This window comes from Parasteatoda tepidariorum, chromosome 10 (genome assembly GCF_043381705.1).
Source record: "Parasteatoda tepidariorum isolate YZ-2023 chromosome 10, CAS_Ptep_4.0, whole genome shotgun sequence".
Classification (NCBI taxonomy): domain Eukaryota; kingdom Metazoa; phylum Arthropoda; class Arachnida; order Araneae; family Theridiidae; genus Parasteatoda; species Parasteatoda tepidariorum.
The window spans coordinates 69,709,208-69,719,372 of NC_092213.1; positions in this window are offsets into that span (position 1 = coordinate 69,709,208).

Below are 10,165 nucleotides of genomic sequence, written 5' to 3' on the forward strand. Positions count from 1 at the left end.
CATCTCTGTAATTAATTCCTCATTATACTTAAATATATAATCTCAAGAGACCGAAGTGGTAAGATATAACCTGATTGAAAACTGGCTTACGACACTGTTAACGACAAACCTTGTTAACGACCTTTAGTTCTTCCCTACCTCTCCCCAACGCACGGGAATGCATTTACTTTCTATTACTAGTTCTAGTAGAATGCATTACTAGTTCTGTTTCCAACTTTTATTTTTTTCATTTTTTGCAGGCAACTTTACGTTTTTACTTCAAACAAGTGGGCTGCGCCCCCTGCTCGCTAACGCTCGCCAACCCCCGAAAATTGCTACGCAATCTTATATGGTTTGCTACGCTCGCTACTAACTTAGGTACATTGCAAATGCACAAAATTCTAAGAATTCAAAACAATCATTCAAATCCATATAAAAACTTTTTTTTAAAAAATAATTACATCTTTTTAGTAAATTCTAAGTCATTAAAATAAATTTGAATTCAAATAAATGACATGTAATTCGTTAAACCTATTAGAAACCGTTGCTGTCTAGTCCTGACTTCTCTTGACATTTTGTGAATGTCAGGTAAAATGTTATAAATATAAATATGTAACATTCTATATTTGTATGTGTATAGATTTAGTCATTCTGTCTTGTTTAGAAATGCGGTCTTCCTGGTATTTGCTATACATCTGTGATTGAATGGTGCTGCTCCCTTGTGACCTTAGACTTTTTGCTCAGTTAAAATTTTTATCCTTTACTTGCCTTTTTCTCCTACTCGTTCTTGACTCAGGGGCCTAGTGCCTAAAGTATCTGCATTACTCGGGCCTAATGCATGTTGTTGTTGCTTATCCTCATTGACTGAAAGGAAGTGGAAGACTTAGAGAGTCCCATGCAATCCAAGAGGTCCTCAGGAAAAGCCCATACCTGCCAACTCTTCCGGAAGATTTTATTTTCATATTTAAAGTGGTAGTAAGTATATACTATTTTTCCTTTTATCAACTTAATTTTTAGATGATTTTGATCACCACTATTCTTACAAAAATTAAGCACATATATTAATATGCGTTACTATCATGATTGTTAACTGAAGATTTCTCAAATACAACGTATTAGTTTGCTTATAATTGAAGTTTTAATTCTATTTTAATACCACTGGGAAAAATTATACTGGAAGGGATTAAAAGTTGGCAGGTATGGAAGCCTGATGAATTTGGCACTTGGTGCAGGTTACGAAGGTTTTCCTGCCCTCGTTTAGCAAGCCTTGATAGAACAGTTCGGGTACGTCTGTCACACGGGAGGTCAAGGGACGAACTCGGTTTTGATCCCGTGTACCAATTGTGGGTTGGGGGTGTTTTCCACTCCTCTGAGATTTGTGATTTTTCCAAAGAGTTTACCTCCAAAAAAGTAAGTGTGGACGAGGGAGTTGTTATAATCCTGCAACCCTCCTTAGCGAGAATATCGACCATTTCATTCCCGTGGAGATTCACGTGGGAAGGTAGGCATTGCAAATGAACATCGCGATTAAGTGAAATGAGCTTTAATTTAAGCAGGATAGCCTAATACCTGAAGTATCTGCATTACTCGGTATCTTTCGTTGTTGCGTGTCTGTGCCTTCGTGTACCCTAACTGTGTGGAACAAGGTTTAAAACTTGCAAAAATGTATTCATAAATCTAAGAGCTTAAATGTTGTTGTTGTTAATTTACGTCACACTATAGCTGCACAATGGGCTATTGGCGACGGTCTGGGAAACATCCCGGAGGATGATCCGAAGACATGCCATCACAATTTTGATCCTCTGCGGAGGGGATGGCACCCCCGCTTCGGTAGCCCGACGACCTGCGCGCGAAGTCGAGCACTTTACGGTAGCACAGTTTAACGAGGACCAATACCGCACACCCTCGGTCCCTACGCAGACTGATCCAAGTGGTCACCCACCCGCACACTGACCGCAGCCAGTGATGCTTGACTTCGGTGATCTGCTGGGAACCGTGTCTTAACGATCAGTCCACTGCGGGACAAGAGCTTAAATGAGAGTAAATGCTTTGCTACAACTTTAAAAAAGTTTTTGGCAAACTTCACTGATGCAGACTACGACCTTAACAGGGATGCCACTGGTTTTTTTTAATGGTCTGATAATTAAAAATATAATAACAAATATTTTTTTATGTTAGTATCATTGCACCTTTTTTATTTTTTGAAGTGATACTTCTTATGCGACTTCCAACAAGGTTGCGTTAAACGTTTTTATGTATATTTTTCTAAATNCATTTATTTTATTTTCATTTAAGCAAATTATTATCTTTAAATTCAATTATCTTTAAAGTACAATTTAAACTACTATTAGATAATATTGGTGTAATATTATATATATATATATATATATATATATATATATATAAGTTAAAAATATAGACAAAATGAAGAAAAAGATATAAGGATATTTTAAAGGAGAAGTAAAAAACTATTAAAAATATTTTTAAAAAATATTCATAAATTTAAAAAATTTTTAAAAAAAATGTAAAACAAAATGAAATAAGGAAAATAAATAATCTCGTCATCAGCTCACACGATTATATCCGAAAAAATAGTACTTTCTAACATTGTATTAATATAGCAAAGCAAATATTAATACAGTATTATTATATATCACATATTAGCATATATCACTTAATACAATAACGTGAGGAGCACCAAAACAATGAAACGAAAATAGAGCTTATTAAGCAAAAATTGTAAAATAAAAATAAAACAATCAAACAAAAGTCGAAAATAAAAATTCGAGAAAATACAGAATAAAACTCAAAATGCAATATATAAAGCGAACAGAGAATTCAAATGTACTTTACAGGTATTTTTCAAAAGTGATTTAAAATGCTTTCGTAACAAGTTTGCGGGGTTACAAAATAATATTGTAAATATTCATTAGTGTTTATTTTCCCATTGTACTTTAATTTTACCTTTTTCATGTACATTTTTATTACTTGTAATTTTGTTATTGCCTAATAATGGCAAAGTGCCATTTTTCCTTTCTCAAGAACTCCATTTGCTCCCCAAACTTTAATTTTGTCATGTATGTTTCTTAGTTTAATTTCAGGATGAATGGTCAGACGCCCAGTTCCACTACAACGAACGAACGGGGTTACGAAATATGAAAATATTCCCCTTTTTCCCTGTCAGCAAAAATAAATAAATTACAAACCCTTTGCAACAACAAAACTTATTTATTCTTACGTAAGAAACCCAATTGTTTTCTGTTTAACCTTCGACTTTTACTGTTACAATTATAATTTAAGGAATTTTTGGATTTAATTTAAGTAAAAAATGTAACTTTGCGTGATAGAAATTAGTTTTAGAAAATTTTGAAACTGCTTCAAAAAAAATTTTTAAAACTTTTTTTCTTTCAAATTTGAATTTTATTTCAAATTTAAAATTTTTCTAAGAGTATTTTTTTTTTTTACATTTCGTTTATTCGGAAAAAAAAATCGAAAAATAATTAAATTTTATGGTTCTACTTATGTATACCTTACTACCCCCTTTTAAACAATTGTGAGTAAATCACTAACTCCTTTTTCACTTGCAGGTGCTTACATAATATTTGGACTGCCTCTTTATTACCTTATTTTACACTTTTCCTAAGTTATTTTCTCATTTTAAGTTGTTTTTGTCTATACTTCTTTCGTTCTTTAGTTACGAAGAACACACATTAAAACTCATTCTTTAATTTACACTTATTAAAAAAAAAGCAACTAAAACCAAAATGAAAATTATTTTTAATCTAACAACACAGTCTTCAGTAAAAAATCTTAAAAAACTATATAATAAAATGAACTAAATGTAAAATACGTATCAATTTTAAGAAAATACTTTAATTATTTTCAATAAAAAAATATTAATTCACGCAATGCGTATCGCCTCAATTCATTAATTTCAAATCGAACATTTTTCCAGTTATGATTATGTTGTATTTCCGATGAAACAATATCTACGAAAAAATAAATAAATAATGATATAAACTTCTGAATAGGCTGTGTGCATTTTGCATAGACAGACGGACAACAGGAAATTCCTGAGACCTTGGTCATAAATAAGGATTGTGTGAGACATATATGGGAGAAAAAGAATGACTTTTGTATATAAATAAAACAAAAGTATATCACCTGGCCTTGGGTCTCATGATCCACGCACTCCATCACACTTAATTTCTCATCCAATTCTAAAAAGTTGCATAATCATTAGGATAGACAAATTCAACAAAAATAATTTTTTTTATTGGAAAAAAAAACAAAAGATTTTAAAAGACAATTGAAGCAATGGATATAAATTTTTCGTTCTATAGAATCAATTCTATAGAAGTGACAAAAATTAGCTTTAATAATGTCACTAAAACATGTGGTTTCGATTCGATAATGAGGAATCTTTTTCAGTTTTTAAGCATAAAATTAAAACTTAATGCGAAATTAAATAATTGTGTGTTCAGGCAAAAGAATGTTCATAGCTGTTAAATTTAAAAGAGTTGATTTTCTATTTTATGGCATTATTGTAAACAATATACCATCTTCGAAATTTAAACCAAAATGATATTTTGTAAAATAAACTTAATCTCGCTGTCATCACAAAACAATATGCTAACACTCGTACGATGGTACACGGCTTGCAACAAAAACAAACCGTAATAAAAAGAGGGACTGCCAAAAAACGAGTTCTTTTTAAATCTAGCAACCTTTTTTAACAATACATCTGTAAATAACTAAAACAAATTTTCACTTCAAACTCTGCAGAAATACTTAACACCATTAATATCTTATGAAATACAGCAGATTTGAGTTTAAAAATTATATAACTTATTTCCCTCATTAAAAACAAAATTAGGTATCTGTTTTTAATATATCGCCTCGCGGAATAACCTGTAGTAAGCAGCTGTATACTTTCAAATCGAAAGTTATAGAGCAGGTCGAGAGCTCGAGATTGTTATTGTTTACATTTATATTGAAAGCACCATCCAAGGGACCCATATCGAGCCAATTTTGAGGCCGACTAGAGCCAAGATAAAATTTTTGCTATGGTGATGATAATCAATACTTTCTCTTCTCCCGTCTCATTATTCTTCTCACAACCTTATAGGAATGTCTTAAGCTGTCATTTCTTCATTTACCAGCCTACTGAAAATTTATCAATAATCAATCAGTTATTTGCAGCAACAATTTTGGATTGCGTTTCATTTCAAAGCAAAGTTTCTACAAACAATCGCAATATTACAATTGATTATAGCCAATTGGTGCAGTTCGGTCACTGATTTGGAACTTTTTAAATGCACCAGAAGAAAAAAAAAGCGAGAGAAAATTTAGCTTTATGCAATCAATTTTTCTCAACGCTAAGTCATAAGATGGTTGTAGTGGTATATTATTTAAACTATATTAACGTCATATGTATCTAAAGCTTGTACGAACACCATTTTTTTTTGTCGTATGCCTATTTTGGCAGTGGTGGTGCGATTGTTCCTGTTTTCCAGTGGCGCCATCTATGGCCTGGAATTCTGCTTCTGCCACTCCATTCCCACAACCCGTTTATAGGGCGAGTCACATTCCCACACAAAAGAGAATGGACATAGAACACACACAGAGAGAAGGAAACATCCATGCCATGCCCGGGATTCGAGCCCAGAACCTTTCTGATGCAAGGACAGTTCCCTGCCCCCTACACAGACCGGTCGGCACACACAAACACCATTATTATGCAGATTACCCCGATTTTATAAGATCCACGAAAGAATGAGGCGCATGCCTAGGCTGAGAGACTCAAAGAATAAACGTGGTGCACTAATACAGGCTGTAATGCGAGAGTACAAAATTTAAATCACTTCCGTGTGATCATGGGCCGATGGGGCCAGAAGAGCTTGTTTTATGTATGATACCATGAGCCGTACGGAAAGAATCGCGTGATCAACAAGAATGTGATCACGGTCCTAAACAAGTTAATAATGGCAGTTTTTTAAATTTTTTTTTACTCATTTATTTTATTTATTTACTTTGCTTTTATAATGCATAGTTGCAAAGATAGAAGTGTTAGCTTCCCACAATATTTAAAGTGGTAACTTATATAAAGAATGCCTAACTAGTTTCATTTTGTTATGTTTGAATGTTATGTTTAAGTGAAATAACGGTCATATTATAGTAAATCAAATTCATTTAATTAAAAATAAAATGGTTTAGAAAAATTTGGTACCTCTTTAAATATTTAAGAAAAATCTCTCGTCTAAATGGAAGATGTTGATATTGATTAAAATATGATGGATTTATAAATAAATTAAATAGTTTTTTTTTTAAAAAAATAATCGTTTTTTTAGAAGATTTAATTAACATAATTAAAATTAAATTTTGATTATGTTTCAAAAATTTGCTCATTTTCTATTTTGATAATTGCGTTAAAATTGTCTACATGAGATTAGCGAAGAAAGGGAAATCATAAGAAAACAAAATTAATTTTGAACAAAAAAGGAAAAAATTCACAGGAAAAAAATAAATAAAAAAAAGCGTAAAATTAAAAAAAGAGAAAAAAAAACTTTTAATGAAAATAAATCCCTAACACCTTTTGATTAAATAAATGCACACATATGATCATTAACGGAAAATAGTTGATAGAAGTAATAGTATATAAAAAAGGAAATATTAGATTGACACTTAAGTTTTCGCCATTCATTAATATATATAACTTATTAAAAAAAAAGCAACTAAAACCAAAATGAAAATTATTTTTAATCTAACAACACAGTCTTCAGTAAAAAATCTTAAAAAACTATATAATAAAATGAACTAAATGTAAAATACGTATCAATTTTAAGAAAATACTTTAATTATTTTCAATAAAAAAATATTAATTCACGCAATGCGTATCGCCTCAATTCATTAATTTCAAATCGAACATTTTTCCAGTTATGATTATGTTGTATTTCCGATGAAACAATATCTACGAAAAAATAAATAAATAATGATATAAACTTCTGAATAGGCTGTGTGCATTTTGCATAGACAGACGGACAACAGGAAATTCCTGAGACCTTGGTCATAAATAAGGATTGTGTGAGACATATATGGGAGAAAAAGAATGACTTTTGTATATAAATAAAACAAAAGTATATCACCTGGCCTTGGGTCTCATGATCCACGCACTCCATCACACTTAATTTCTCATCCAATTCTAAAAAGTTGCATAATCATTAGGATAGACAAATTCAACAAAAATAATTTTTTTTATTGGAAAAAAAAACAAAAGATTTTAAAAGACAATTGAAGCAATGGATATAAATTTTTCGTTCTATAGAATCAATTCTATAGAAGTGACAAAAATTAGCTTTAATAATGTCACTAAAACATGTGGTTTCGATTCGATAATGAGGAATCTTTTTCAGTTTTTAAGCATAAAATTAAAACTTAATGCGAAATTAAATAATTGTGTGTTCAGGCAAAAGAATGTTCATAGCTGTTAAATTTAAAAGAGTTGATTTTCTATTTTATGGCATTATTGTAAACAATATACCATCTTCGAAATTTAAACCAAAATGATATTTTGTAAAATAAACTTAATCTCGCTGTCATCACAAAACAATATGCTAACACTCGTACGATGGTACACGGCTTGCAACAAAAACAAACCGTAATAAAAAGAGGGACTGCCAAAAAACGAGTTCTTTTTAAATCTAGCAACCTTTTTTAACAATACATCTGTAAATAACTAAAACAAATTTTCACTTCAAACTCTGCAGAAATACTTAACACCATTAATATCTTATGAAATACAGCAGATTTGAGTTTAAAAATTATATAACTTATTTCCCTCATTAAAAACAAAATTAGGTATCTGTTTTTAATATATCGCCTCGCGGAATAACCTGTAGTAAGCAGCTGTATACTTTCAAATCGAAAGTTATAGAGCAGGTCGAGAGCTCGAGATTGTTATTGTTTACATTTATATTGAAAGCACCATCCAAGGGACCCATATCGAGCCAATTTTGAGGCCGACTAGAGCCAAGATAAAATTTTTGCTATGGTGATGATAATCAATACTTTCTCTTCTCCCGTCTCATTATTCTTCTCNTTGTCATGTCCGTTATTACCGCCAAATGGAACCGTCTCATTGCAAGCAAAACAACGGAATAAACTGGGTATAAGCAACATACTTCGCCTATCATTGTCTCTTATTACCGCCAAATGGAACCGTCTCATTGCAAAGAAATAAACTCAGAGTTCTCATTGATTTACCGTTCGAGTGAATTAAAATGTTAAATCATTTTATATTCATTTTTCTATGCAACAGTATTTTTTTTAAAGCATGTTAAATGTAATTAAATTAAACTTATTAAATCGAAACAATCTTAATTATACACTCTTTATAAGAGAATTAATCTTAATGGCATTATATTTTCTAAATTGCTCCTACCCTCATCCCCATATTTTAATGTATAGGTCAGTGGTCAACTTGCAAAATTGGTTCTTGATAACAGTTGTTAGCCTAGACAGTTGGTCAACTTGCGAGGACGCTTAACTTGTCAGATTTAACTGAAAGGGAGACGGGGCTGGTGTGAATATTTTTTTATAAATTTAAACAGTTATCTTTATTTTCCATGAAGCATAAGCTAATTTTGAAATATATAATTTTCTAATCACCTTTTTTATCTTAAAAGAAAATGTTTTTGTTTGGGCTAGCTCCACAGTACTGGGCTAGCTATAAGTACTGTCTCTATTATATAGCCTTAACAATTTTTATTTAATTTAATTTTATGTTAAATAAGTTAATTTCTTCGATTTTATCTTGGGATTTTCTTTGAAAGTTGAATAACAGCGCTTTGAAGTTTTATCAAATGTTATGTTATACTAGTATCCGATTTGGTAAATTAGATCTACAATCATTTTATCCACCCTTACTTATAAACAATTTTAAAAAATATATTGGACCTGAGTTGTTAAATTGCTAAATTGAGCAATCATTCTTTGCATAAATTGTTATTACTCTGCCACTTTAAATACTGTAGGAATCTATAACTAAAGTTTTTTTGTTTTTTTTTTGACTATGTAAGTATTAATATGCTATTAATAAATGAACTATATTACAGAGCAACCAAGAAATGAGTGGTATTATCAGGAAGCCTAGGTCATCACTATAACTGATGATATCACAGACGATGTAGTTGCCGGACTATCTATCGCTTACATAACCTTTCCTTTGTGGTTGACAGATTTTTGTTAGTCTTGTGTAAATATGTAAATAGTTGTATATATTTTCTCTATTATCTTCTATTTTATTACACCTGCGTAAAGGTTAATATGGTTATGTTTTAATCTGGTTTATTCTCAATTTCGTTTAATTTCCTAGCAATTTCATCATATGTTCAACCGACCGCATAGCTGCCAACTCTTCCATTTTTCCCGGAAGATTTTATTTTCATATTTAAAGTGCTAGCGAAATTCATGTTATTTCACTAAACTTTTTGAATTATAATAATAATTATAAATCAGTTTGATCACCACTTCATATAAATAATTACAACAAATATATGAAAGCATATTAGTCCTTACGACAGCGAATTTCAGCTTGATTAAAATAAAAATATATTATTGAGGAAGGTAGTTTTTCGGCAATTGTTTTACTACCACTTGGAAAACCCATTCTCGAAAAGAGTGAATGTTGGCAGGTATGCGACTGATTTCCCACACATGACATTACTATTTGGTTATTGGTGCACCCCTCCCACTTCACGTGTCTTAAAAATCTGGCGAATCAGTTAATGCTGCAGCGCACTGAGATCTGAGCTAGGCTCTAATGAACTATATTAGAATTATGCATAGATGCCAACTTGCTTCCCTTTTTAAAAAAATTCTTTCCACTGGTAACGAAATTTAAATTATTTTTAGTAAATTATTTTTCAATTTAAGTAATTTTTCCGCCCTACACATTGTGAAAATTCAGAGTATATGATTTAAAATTCAACCTAATGACAACCATCGCTTTGTGACACTCATAAAAATTAAGCGTAATTAACCTCATTCTACAAGTCAGTGGCGTGCCAGCCGGGGGGGCAGAGGGGGCAATCGCCCCCTCTGAAATTTTAGTGAGGGGGCAAACAATATATTTCGCCCCTCCTGAAATTTAAACATTCGAGAAAATAAAATCAAGTAAAATTCCGAG